General features: G+C 30.1%; 1 long non-coding RNA gene and 1 other non-coding gene across 5 annotated transcripts in view; both read left to right on the top strand.

The window, feature by feature from the left end:
• LOC145252777 (uncharacterized) overlaps positions 1 to 10,152 on the top strand; it is a 29,830-nt gene extending 19,678 nt beyond the window's left edge. For 3 of the 4 annotated variants that reach the window (XR_013863671.1, XR_013863672.1, XR_013863670.1), the window contains exons 2-3: positions 3,708 to 3,772; positions 8,667 to 10,152. This is a non-coding gene — a long non-coding RNA (uncharacterized LOC145252777). Of the gene's footprint in view, positions 1 to 3,707; positions 3,983 to 8,666 lie in introns of all 4 variants that reach the window. The other variant, XR_013863673.1, reaches the window with a different exon arrangement.
• LOC145252947 (U2 spliceosomal RNA) lies at positions 7,968 to 8,163 on the top strand. The gene has a single exon (XR_013863695.1). It is a non-coding gene; the product is annotated as a U2 spliceosomal RNA (small nuclear RNA).
• Positions 10,153 to 14,097: the final 3,945 nt, after the last annotated feature.

Below are 14,097 nucleotides of genomic sequence, written 5' to 3'. Positions count from 1 at the left end.
AAAATTTAAAAGAAAAAGCCTGCTACATTGAATAAAAACACTAAAAACATATCCAGTTAGGTAGAAAAGTAACTGTTATTGCCTTTGATAACCTTTATTTGTTATATTTGACATTTTCGAATTTATGTGTACAGTAATAAAAAAATAAACAAGTTAAAAAAAAAAAAAAAAACTCAATTTTCATAAAAACAAAAAAATTTCATGTTCGTTCTATTTTTGGAGAAACAAAAATATTTCTGACTTACAAATGCGGTAGAAGCTCATGTCATTTTTACTTTCTATGGTTTTGATATACCCACGTTTTTATTGGTTACAAAATGGGTGACTGATTTATCAGAACGCTGTAACTAAAATGTGAGCACTCCTTTCAAATGTTGAAATAATTTTTTTTTTTTTTTTTTTTTTTTTTCATAATCTGGTTAATTAGTGTCCTATCAATAATAATCCAGTGAAAAAAGAAATATGCATGGGGGTTGATTGTTGTACAACTCCGCCAACTTTTTATTTTTTTAGTTTGTTTTACTATACACATTGGTACAAAAAAGTGGTAAAAAATGTGCGCTTTCACGTACAGAAATTGCCACCAGTGTTAACATAAGGAATAGTAAGAATAGCAATTTATGTTGCCCTTGATGACATTTGTTAAATAAACAAATGTTATCAAAGGCAAGAGAAGTTTTCTACCTACCTGGGTATGTTTAGTGTTTTTATTTAATGTAACATGTTTATTCAGCTCAAAAGATTTAAAGAAAGAACAAAATTTTACTTGCTTCGATTATAAAAAATATATATAAATTCCAAAAAATCACTTGCCTATAAAAAATACTATCCAATGAGTAGTTCCATTGTTCATTAAGAATTTATCCATATTTATACTTATATTCCATGTCCTTTTTAAATAAAATACTTTTTTAAACAAGGATAAAGAAAAACGCAAATTTTTTTCACTGTTCAAATAAAGGGAGACAAATATCTGATGTTCTTCACGTTTATCTTTCGATGATTTCTAAGACATAATTAATGTCTCTTTCTATTGCGTGCTGTAAACCAAAATTAGTATTTTTGGGCCTCCTTATGTGAAAAATAAACACATTCATTTATAAGTTTTGCCGTTAAACATAAAAACAAGTCGACCGATTTTTATTTATTTATTTATTTTTTTTTTTTTGTCTCTTAATACATGAGTTTTTGATTGATATATTCTAATACTTCTTTATCGAGTGAATTTTTTATATTTAAAAAAAACATTGAATGAAATAGAAAAAATTGTCGTAAGCGTCAGATATTTATTTGACATTCTAAGCATAACATAAGCTTCCACTCAAAAAAAAAAAATCAACATGGTTTAAAAAAAAAAAAGGTTTTACACTTTGGACTTTAAAGGTAAATTTAAAAAAAAAAAAACTGTTTTTGTTTTAAATTATAATATTTTATTTTGATCTTATCTTAAATTTGTGATGTATAAAACTTTGGTATGTAAATTATTTAAATTTTAATAGACATTTCAAAATGGGGGGGGGTGAATTTAAAAAAAACGTTTGTCTAAAATATTATATTTGGCTTATTGGAGAGAGTATAAAATTTCACATTGACCCTGCAGATATCATAAAAATAAAACCAATAGAAAAATTTTGAGATTTTTAAAGTTTAACAATTGATTTTTTTATTTTTTTTTTTTTAATATATAAAAAAAAGAAAATATTGAATAAAAAAAAAATAATTTAAACAAAACTTTCTGTGCAGTATAAGATTATATAAAAAAAAAAAATTCAACGTGGTTTTTTAAAAAAGTTTAAAACTTTGGAGTTTACAGGTAAATTTGCAAATAACTTTTTTTTTTTGTTTTAAATTAGCTTATTTTATTTATTGATCTTTTATCTTCAATTTGTGATATATAAATTTGAGGTGAGAAAATTATTTACATTTTAATAGACATTTCAAAATGGGGGGGGTGACTTTTTAAAAAAAAAAACTTTTCTAGACTATTATATTCAGTTTATTGGAAAGAGCATAAAATTTTACATTGAACTTGAAAATATAAAAATTGAACCAATCGGAGAATTTTGATAAATTTTTAAAGTGAAAAAATTGGAGAAAAAAATGAACTTGTAAAATTCAATTGATTTCATTACGTAAACAAAATGGCTGCATGAAGGCGCGCAGGCACTTTGTAAACACTATTTTTGAAAAAATCAAAAATATTTATTTTTTAAACAACTTTAATAGTTTATTTTGGAAGTATATTCCATAAAGAAAATAAACAACCCACTTTAAAAAGAGAAATTACAAGTTTTTTTGATATTTTATTCGCAGTTTTTTGTTAGGTAGGTGTGCCAGAATTTTTGACACCCCTATGCGACATACAAATATCTGTGCATAATGTTGCCAAGCTAATAAAAAAACCCTCAATTCCAATAAAGCAACTGGCCTTGACCGCATTTCTATTATAGTGCTAAAAAAGCTTCAACCAGAACTAGCTCCCATACTTAGAAAGCTATTTAAGCGTTGTCTTAAGGAGAATTGCTTCCCAACACCCTGGAAAACCTCATCAGTATGCTCCATATTTAAAAATTCAGGTGATCGCTTATCTCCCTCTCAATATAGACCAATCGGCCTCCTGTGTCATGAGTAAGTTGCTAGAATCTGTGTTAAATAGAAGTATTCAACCACCTCAGCAAAAATAATCTCCTCAGTGACTTTGTAGGCATTTATGCTGAGGGCACTACCATCTGTGGCAACACTTTAGAGGCCGTAAACGACTGAAGTCCCTCTGATTTTCTCTCCTCTGATCTTAAGCATGTGATACAATGGGGAAAGAGGTGGCTGGTTACTTTTAATGCAACTAAGACCAAACTTCTATCTTTCCATCATCAACACTGATCCCCGTCTGGCATCAATTAAAATGAATGGTTCTCATCTTGAAGAGGCTCCATGTTTAGACAAACTTCCGGGGTTGACCGTTACTCCTTATCTGAAATGGAACACGCACATCAAATCCGTTGCCAGCACTGCTGGGAAAATGGTGGGACCGTTCTACCGTTTCAGTAGATATCTCACTCCTGATGAAATATTCTCTACATGTATAAGAGCCAGGTGCGTCCAAGGATGGCGTTTTCTTGCCACACCTGGGCAGGAGCTGCTAGAAGTGACTTATTCTGCCTTGACAAAAAAAAAAAAAATACTCATCTAGTTGAAACCATTATCAATAATTTCCCCCACTCTTTATCTGTGTCTAAACCTAAATATAGATTCCATGAACAAAGCTTCTTTCTTAGAACTGTTTTCCAACTGACTACAATATGGTTGTCTGCAAGTCCAACGTGAACAAATTCTTGATGAGCCATTCCCTTAATCCAATTTATCAAATTTTCACTACTAACAATGACTGACATGTTCTTCTTGACCACTGTACACTAATTAACCCTTATCCTCGAGTGGCCTCCGGATCTTGATAACTGGTGCCTCCTTTGTAAAAAAAAAAAAAAAAAAAAACTTCAATGAAACAATCATGGAACCGTTTATTTCCCAGGATATCATGACATAGACAACAACCAATTGCTAAAGAAATTCAATGTGTGATTGGTTAATTTCATTCACATTTAGGTTTTTTAACGTGGTTTCTTGTAGGCTTGTATTTTTTTTTTTTTTTTTTTTTTGCAAGTAAACCATTTATAATAAAACATTTTAATTTTTGTTTTGTTTTTCAGATTTACAGAACTTTATTTACCTCTGCAGGAGGTTACACACAAGATAAAGTGCGGTTTTACACCAGGTAAACAACTGCACTCTTGTCTACAAAAAATACCTGAGCAGTCCTGTTGGCATTCATCGGTTGGGTTACTTCGGTCAATCAGAAATAAACTAACTCTTTATCTAAGAAGGTAAAGCTGGGAGTGTCTAGGATTAAACAGAACCCTACCTTAACCACGGCCACCAAGAGTAAGAAGGCCTGTTAACTGAAAAATGTCTGCAGGCAATGTAGGTAAGATTTGTCAGACTGTCAGTACTATATGAGGCCCATTTGAAAAAGAGCAATAAAACATTTTTAATGAGAAAAAGGAATACAGTTCGATTAATACTTAAACTGAACTTTATTCAATATAAAATATAAATAATATCTATGTAAAATTAAGTAATTTTAAAGCAATATACAATTTAATACTGATAAAACTGAATTATGAATTTAGAGAACAAACAATTAAAGAAATATTAAACATATTTTTTGGCCTTCGGAACAAAATCAGTGTAGTATCTTTTTTGATGCTACACTTAATCTTTTCTGTCCTCGGTCAGTGGAAGAGAAATCTTTTATGACAGATTATTTTTGTTCCTATCCAGAGTGCCCCTTATTGGGAAGCTGGATTTTGCCCACAAGATTATGTTGAAATATTTAAATAACTATTACTTTAAATACAGAAATTATATTTAAAGTTTTGGTTTTCTGTTCTTCTATATCCATTCTTTCCCCCATGTTTTTCTTCAAAATGTGTAACGTATTGTCTCACAGGCCATCATCAGTGATCCCTCACTGGCAGTAACTTGTGGTGTTCCCTGGAGACCAAGTGACAAGTCTCTCCAGATTTCCAGTGTTCTCCACCTTTTGACCTCTTGTGCAGATGATTGTATGTTATCGCAACAGCCATTGTCACTGATTTCTCGTTGGAACCAGATTTGAAGTGCACACTTCCAGTGGAGATTTGGTTAGTAACTCTCCCACCTCGGTCTTTCCATCCTCCCTGACCCTTCACAACTAGTTGGTGTGGCGCCAGTTGATGTCATCTACACCAGTTTTTTATTATTACTATTATTATGATAATAATAAGAGTGCTTGTGCAATGTACGCATGTGTATTTTAAATATTATTTCGAAATTAAATTAAATTTTGGGTTTGTATTACTGTACACATAGATTCAAAAAACAAATATATAACATCAAAGATAAATTACTTTTCTACCTAATTGGATATGTTTTTAGGGGTTTGTATATTACTATACACATCGATTCGAAAAAGTGGTCAAAAATCAAATATGTACCAAATAGATGTTATCAAAGGCAAGACATCTATCTGGAAAGGTTTTTAGTGGTTTTACTCACTTTAAAACGTGTAATTACTTTGAAAATCATACAATGTTGATCGATATATTTTATTTGTTATATATTTGTTTTTTGGCAACTTTTTCGAATCTGTACAGTAAAACAAACTCGTCATGTAAATTATTTACAGTTAAAATGTTATAAAAAAACAAAAACTTGAAGTTTTAAATATATTTCAAAGAAATAAATTACGCCCGGTGCTAAGATATTGAAAATTCACAGATTGTTTATAAAAAAAAAAAAAAAAACTGCCGTGAAAAATGCTAACTTTAAAATATTTGAAATACTCAGTGAAAAGTTTTATTTATTAAAAGAACGAAATGAAAAATATTATATAAAAATTGTTTGTTTTACAGTGAAAAAAAAAAAAAAAAATTTTTTTACTTTCTCCGATCGAAATTAAAGGTTCAAAAACTAGTTCACTTACTATATTTTGTTAGATTAAAATTATCCCAATGTGCAATTATAATAATTATTATCCAAATGGAGACTTGTTCTTTCTCGTTAGAACATACATGAACAATCGGTAGCCATATTTTTTTATGCCTGTTAGCGTGACCACATGGTTGAATACCGGAAACTGTCTATACCTACAAGTTAATCAGGAAGTGATGTTACGCTGTCATGTGCATCGGCCTTCTTTACTCTCTGAAGCCACGTCTTAACCCAACAACAAGACCATTATCAAGGACATGCTTTGCCAAAGATTTTTTTCTTCCTTCCCTACATAATAAAGCTGATATTTACCACACGGTTGGAGAATGGACAGATCTAATGGATATTTTCTAAAATATTGAAGTTTTTTTTTTATATTTACTTATTGGAATTTTTTTTTTTTTTTTTTTTTTTTTTTTTTTTTTTTTTTTTTTTAAGAGGAGTAATTTATACATTTTATTTATTTGCGTACTATTATTCTCATCATGTTGTCCCACGACATTTCGGCCAACTGTTCCTCTGACCGGGTGTTAACTGCAACAGGATAGGAAGGCTGAATCAATTACTGCCTCTCATAGTTGTTGTCTTACTATGTTTTGGCCAACCAGTCCCAATTTGTTGATAATTTATTTACGTGTGTTCTTTTTTTTATGCAGTTTTTCTCCCAATATTTCCGTCAGTCCATTCCACTTTTTCTCAAACTATCGGAAACTATTGGGCCAATCTGGCTGAAATTTTTTTATAGACTTTAGTTATAAGGTGCAACAAACTAAGTATTACAGTATCTTTTTAATTCACACTTAGATTAATGCAAACTTGAGCAGAAATTTAACCATATTCAACCACCAATCCTTAATTCCATGGTTTAGCAAGTTTTTAATAGGCTAAGAAGTCTAATATATGCAAATTAAATATAAGTTCATTTTTAAATACATTTATAATTTCCAATCTGATGTTGAGAAAGCTTAGTTTTTTTGTTGCTTTTTTTTTCATGTACAATAAAAGTGAAAAAAATTCTTAATTTTCAGTATTTACTTTAATAAGGTGATGATTTAGTAGTAATATAATATACCTACAGCAAGTTACGTAAAAACTTTCTCCATCTCCACAAATGTTTCAGTCTAGCTTGTCATACTTGTATGTTTATACAATTGTATAAGATTTCTTTTAGATTTTCCTTAGAATTTGAAGAGAATGTTATATTTGTTATATTATATATATATATATATATATATATATATATATATATATATATATTGTTAAATATATATATTTTTGTCCAAAGTGAAAATTTGCAAATAACTGTCATTTGTGAAAGCGCAACAAATATCAACATGCCGAGATTGTTGGGGGCGGCGGGAGAGGGGGGGCACTCCATATGTTCGTTGACGAAGCAGCATTTATAACTTCTAAATTTTTCCGTTTTCTTGGTTCAATCTCGGTAAATTGGCTCTTTTAAATAAAACAAAAACAAAAATTCTACTTAGAATTGCTTTGTGTCAATTTTTCCTGGTCCAAGGGAAACAACTCTTCATGACGATTTTTAAACTAACGATCTAAGTTGACGATAATTAATAACGAAAAACAAATTAAGCGAACGAAAACTAACGAATATTTTATAGTATGTTATTTATTACTTCATTATTTATTAATTTATTTAATTTATTTACTAATTTATTACTTTATTTATTATTTATTAATTTATTTAATTTATTTACTAATTTATTACTTTATTTATTTATTATACCACAAACGACTCAACAAAACAAACGATTGATGTCTTCACCCTAAGAAAAAAAACAAAAAAACTGTCGTGGTTGACACGTTTTTTTTATTTGATTTCTTTTTATTTTCATTAAATAATTTATATAAACCTTAATTTTATGAACCTAAATTTAAAGAAAACTAATAAAAGAATAAATAAAACATTTAACGTTTGTATTGCTTTTTGTAGGAACATTTTTGGGTTAACACCGGATTTTACACTTGAAAAAACAAACGACCTTGGCATTGTTTACTTTTTTTTTGTTTTACAAAAATTAGAAATCTTCGATCGAATAAAAACTTTGGCCAATTATTGCTTAAAGCAAGAATTTTCTCCAAATTATTAAATATATATATATTTTTTTTTTTACTTTTACAAATTACATGACGATTTTATAGTTTGTTTACCCTCTTGATTGAACTGCGATTGTGTCTGACGTCACACTCGTGAAAAAGCCGAGAGATTGTTGTTTATTTCAATTATTTTAATGTTTAGAGCAAAATATGAAATTGTTTCCATATAAAAACTCTTCCCATACTGTAGAAAATTAATTTGAATAAATTACAAGTAAAATATTTACAGATAGAATTTTGTTTGTACATCTTTTTTTTTGTCAGGAGCTACACAAAGTTTTCTGAGGGTTCTTTAAATGGCAGAGAAATTTTGATGTGGTATCGCTTCTCGGCCTTTTGGCTAAGATCAAAGTGTAGTATCTGTTCTTATCAGCTTAATATCTGATACGTCCCCGATTTGGGGACTACGATATTAAACTGATTTTTGCAACATGGCGAAGAGTTAGGGGCTTGCTCCACCTTTGCCACGGGTTGGCCTGGTATTGCAGTACCTCCAGGATTATCAGCCCAGTTTCCCACCAGGGAAACAATAATTAAATCTAAAAACAGACTATCTTCTCCCTTTTTTTTTCTCCCCACCCCCTCCCCACCGTTTCTTTTAAAAACAGAACATCTTGTAAAAATGTTTTTATTTTTAGAAATAAATAATGCAAATTCTTATAAACTGTCATTTCAATCATGGCAAAAATTTATAAAACTTTTCCAGAAATAAGATTTTATAAAATGATTCAGTTTTAATTAGATTTGATCTATTTTGTAAAATTTACACTTGAAAGGCAATAGTAAAAATTTTAAACTTCCCACACACTCATCGTGAAAATGCAATTCTATTTTTTGTCAAATATACAAAATGTCAAAAAATAACCAAAAATTCTTGAAATTCCTAAGAATTATTTTTTGTTTGTATCAGATATAGTGTTCAGAAGAAGCGATTTTATTTAGAAAAGAAAAAAAATTGTTTTAATTAAGTTATATTTTATGATTTATTTACTTTTTTATTTATTTATTTTTTTTTTCAGTGCGCCATTATGGATGAAAGTTGGTTTCATTCAATGCTATTATGGATAGCAGCTTCAAGCTCAGTTGAATAACAAGAGTAACCAGTGGCAGTGCAGGGGACTCTAATCACAGATAAATACAGGAAACCATAGCATTTTTGCATTAAACAAGACAAAGCACATCATCGTTTATGTCACCACATAATAAATGCACACGTGTGGGCTGTAATGTCATGGTTGTTAATCTTTTGAACTTAAGACTAAAAACTCATGCACGAAAACACAACTGCTGGGTTTTCAGAGCTTTTATTTAGAGGTTGTTCTTTTGGGCACGTAACTGATTGTAACTAAGGTTGATGAAGATTAAAAATCTTGTCAGACTCCTTCAAAAATGACAACTGACACAGAAAACAGCAATTCTTCCTCCTTTGTCATAAGCATTACTAATAGAATGTGAGGTAGATTAGGATAAAATACAAAGTTTACTCGACATTTGCTTATTATTGTAACCTTTCAAGATTTGAAACTTTTAAAGGATCAATCAGTAATTTCTAGTTTGAATTAAAATTTGATCATAAATCAACTATTATGGTTCATTTGTGTTAATTTTTCTGATGCGCCCCTGCCATATAAAAAAATTTTTTTCTCCATTTCTGAATTTTTGAAATAAGGATTGATTATTTCGATTATTCCGGACTACTGGTCTCGTATGGAGTGTTTTGAACGGCGCCCTTTATTTAATCCACAGAAGTCCTACATACTTTATCCACTATGCCACAGATCTTGGCGTAGTGGATAAAATATTTGATAAAATTCAGTTGTAAAATTACTCTTCTGGAGGTTGAAGGTTCAATCTTCAGTGGGGGCAATACTCAAAAATATAATTGTGAATTACTTGTGACTTCTACCCAGTAATGGCTGACAGAACAAGAGCATGCTACTCCCTTAGATTAAATAAAGAGTTCTGTTAGAAATTCTGTGTAAATTTCTTGATTTCAAAAAGGTCAGAGGTTACACTGGTCGAAACATTGTGTGAATAACATCCAAGATAAGAGTTGTGCGAATAATCCAAATAATTTCATTTTGTCTGATTAAAAGCTATTTATTACCTACTATGCATTTAGTTATAGGTGTTAAAGATTTCCTCATGCCATCTGATATTTAGGTAAACCTCTGCGCATGTGTGCTCTCATAAGCAATCAAGGAAATTATAGAATGTCTTTTATAGAAACTTACGGAGTTTGAGACGATTATGTATGCATCAACTAAGCAAAAAATATATATTTTTGTGGGAGATAATTTAAAATGCTAAAATAATTGCCGGAACAATGAAACAATTTCAAGTAAAAAAAAAAAAAAAAAAAAAAAAAAATCTTGTCTCCACAAGGGCATAGTCCTGGAACTAAAAATGAAAATTGTCTCAAACTCTGTAAGTGCCCTTATATATTATGACAATCCGCTTAATTTGTGTCTCCTTTTTGAAAATTAAATGTTTTTAACGCTTAAAGTTTTTTAACATGTTTTAATTCTTTGTTCTTATATGCGGTTGATGGTCTATTCTTTTGATCATCGCTTTTCCATGTGTGAGCTATGATCTTCTCATGTTTGACTTCTGACCTCGGTTTAGACAAAAATAATTGCATGTTTTTGGAAGATATGAACACTCGACCAAATTCCCCCCCCCCCTAACAGTTGCTACTATTACCTGTAATAAGTTTATCGTTCTTGCACAATGATAGTATCTAATTTTTTTGCACGCTCGTGATAAACTGGGTACCAAAAAGTAAAACGATTTGTGCATCAACCACAAATACCTTTGTGAACCCAAGAACAGATATCACTATGAACCATGTAGAGCGAATGTGGTCAGAGGCAGAAAAGAAATAAAATGGGAGTTTGGTATGTGTATATATGTGGTAGATTCATTCTTGGCTGAATTTATGTGGCAGCAAAAGTTTTAAAAAATTTCAACGTTTATTTCCAGATAACTAAGAAATTTATCCCCCTTTGTGTTTAGTTTTATAAAATGGCCTTTGTACAAATATTGTTTCTGAAAATGTATGTTTTAAACCTATCACGTTATTTTATTTTGTATTATATTGTATGTACGTGTTTTTTCCCCCAAGATTTTTAGTGTTTGTGCAGTTTACAGACCTTGCTGAAATAACCTTAAGACAGACTTTCTCAACAAAAATGAAAATTCTGCCCCCAAAAATTTGTCTGTAAACTACACAAGTGCAAACGTATATCAGAAATATTCTAAGAATTTTTAATGTTGGTTTTCTAAATATATTTTTATTTTACTTATTCTGTTTTTAATTTATATATAGAGCCATGATCAAAATTATGGATCACCTATATAAAAAAACTTAGATAATTTAAACATGTTAAGAATTGTACAATGAACAGTTGAGAATAAATGTAAAATATTTAACAGTAGATTGTAGTATTTATTTGCTTTAAAGCATCTTTGAAGAGTTTTAGCTAAGTTTCATAAATTCATTTAAATATTCAAAATGATTCATTGTTATACTAAAGGTTGTTTCTTATTTTTCAAGTAATATTTGATTCCTGCCATTGCTATAATAGTATATTTAATTGAAAACGCCTCCAAAGGAGCAGAGATTAAAAGGGCACAAATTGTTGCTTCATCTGGTGAAAGATATTCTCAGGTAGAAATTGTCAGGAAAATGGAATGTTCAAGGAAGGAAATTCAAACGATTAAAAGGTACAATGGAAACAGTCTTTCAAAAACGGAAAAAGGCAAGACCATAAGTCTACAACTGCCAGGGAAGACAGATCTTTGAAAACAGCAACCCTTGCAGATAGGAAGAAAAGTTCTTCAGAGTTGGCTGCTGAACATAGTGAGGATGCAAACAAAACCATATCGGCTCGAACAGTGAGATGAAGGTATTAGAAGTGGGATTAAAAGGATGTAAAGAAAAAGACATTTATCTCAGACCAACAAGAAAAAACAACTGGAATTTGCAAAAAACCAACCTCAAAATAAACATGAAAATTAAACACCTGATGATTGAGACAAAATTGTTTGGTAACTTTGAGGTAAGTTAATAGCTTCTATTTTCTAAATTTTAAAAAGAACAATTGAAATTTTTATGTGAATACTCATCCATAACGCCTATTAAAAAGTTGTTGCAAATTCTGTTTTTTTTTTTTTGTTTTTTTTTCCATCAGATTTTTGACACCCTGGAGCGGTTTGTTTGTTGTAGGCAAGGAGAGACATTTCATCCTGATTGTGTAGCTCCAAGTTTCAGATTTGAAGGAGAAGGCATAATGGTTTGGGGTTGCATGACTTCTTCAGGCATTGACTGTTGTACACATGCGAGGGCATAATGAACTGCACAATTTATACTAACATGCTGGACCAGGTTTACCAAACCGCTATGACTAAAATATTTAATAACATTTCAAGTGATGTAATCTTTCAACAAGACTACTCCATGTCATACGTCAAGTTTGAATGAGTTGGTATGAGAAAAAAACGGGTTCCGATTGAAACTTTGTGGTCCCATCTAGAGAAAAGAGTGAGAATGCACAAATGTTCATAAAAAAAAAGAATTAGAAGCCGAATTTCATGAAAAGCGGGAGAAAATGAACCTTACCACCTGCAACACTTTAGCCGATATTTTGCAAAAACGAATAAAAGCTGTTATAAAGGCAAAAGTAGGACATACCAAATATTGATTGTTGTTAAAATAGATTTATTAACGTTTACTCCACTATTCTTTACCTTGAAATATATAAGTTTGAATCATAATTTCGATTTTTCATTTGTGCTCCATAATTTTGACCATGGCTGTGTGTGTGTGTATATATATATATATACACACACACACACAGTTTTAATTATTTTGAATAATGTACTATCAAAATTTTATTTTATTATTTAAAAGAAAAATCTCAGTAGTTGAATTGTATTCCTCGATTTCTAAGACATTCTGAAAAAAAAAAACATGGGTTCCTCTCGCTCATTATTAAATATGAATTTTTTTTTTTTTTTTTCTTTCTTTCTTAAAAATATTTTATCAATGTATGAATTTTAGAATATGACATCTTTGTCCTGTGACTGGTACATATATTAAAGATTTTTCTGTATTTTTATTTTGGAGAAAGGTTGAATTTGTAGATATACAGCAAGAAGTTAATTGAAACTTAGATTTAGAAACCAATTAACCAAAATGTTTGCTTAATGTATAAAGATTCTGACCAACAGTGTTAACTTGTTGACAGGTAAGTTATCTCCCCTTTGACTGCAGTTTTTAAAGTTGTTAGCAAATCCAAGTTTGATACTTTATCATATCTTTGTTAATATCAAGCTGACCAAATACACTCAATTTTATGGTGACTTTGTGTATTATAGCAACTTCAGAAAGAAAAGTATCACAATAAATACAATTTTATCCTCTTAAGAGAAAAAAAAAATGTCTTCAAATATTTCATTCCGAACATTAAACTAGATTATAACAGTTTTCACCAAATGGGTTGTCTTCCTTTCTACCAAGGGAACCGTCTATTGAGAATGTGTATTCAGTGTGATAATTTATGGAAGTGAAACTTGACCAATGAGGGTCGAGGACATGCGTTGCATGAAGAGAAATGATGATACAGTGGATTATGGTTATGAGAGCTAAAGACAGTCTTAGTTTTGAAGTGGACGATTAAATCTGGACAATATAAGGAATTAACGTTAATACATTTTTATGAAATTGTGGGGTCTGCGTTCGGGCTTGATATTTCTAAGAAAAAAAATAATAGAAATTATTATTAGTTTCATAAATGGTATACATTAATGAATACAATGTGCTCAGTATCTTAGATAGAGCAGGTATATTTATATTATAAATATTTTCTCGTTTGTGAAAGAAAATCTACTTGGCATGAAAATAGTGCTCAATACCCTAGATAGATTTGATGTGTTTAAATGAAGTGTTGTTCCGATGAAATAAATTCTTTGTTCCTATGTCATTGCTCAATGTCTTGGGTAGAGCAAGTACGTTAAAAAGCTGCATTACCCAGAAAAAACACATCACCATGTTTTGTTATTTTATACAAGAAAACTTTGGTGTTGCCTGGAGTTCATAGTAAAAAATAATACAGGATCATATCTGGTATAAAGTAATAAAATGGTTCTCAATACTCATGGTAGAGCAGGTGTGTTTAAAAGTAACGTTGTCCTCCGAAGCAGATATTGTTGCCATAAGAGTAATAATACAGCACTAGCAGAACCTGTGGAAATTCCATAGTAGTTGAAAACATCACATAAGCAAATAGAATGTCTTTTAAAAGAATAATCAGTGCAATATCAGTTGAGGTTAAACCATGAATCAAAAAATAAATATTTTTGTAGCCAAATCTGGAGAACTGCTTGAGATATAAGAAATAGAACATCAAGCCATCACTTCTTTTGTAGAGATTATAATTTAATCAGAAT

This window comes from Euprymna scolopes, chromosome 29 (genome assembly GCF_053919585.1).
Source record: "Euprymna scolopes isolate OS-2025 chromosome 29, ASM5391958v1, whole genome shotgun sequence".
Lineage (NCBI taxonomy): Eukaryota > Metazoa > Mollusca > Cephalopoda > Sepiida > Sepiolidae > Euprymna > Euprymna scolopes.
Note: the sequence above shows the minus strand (reverse complement) of the source record. Positions and strands in the feature narration are given on the sequence as shown.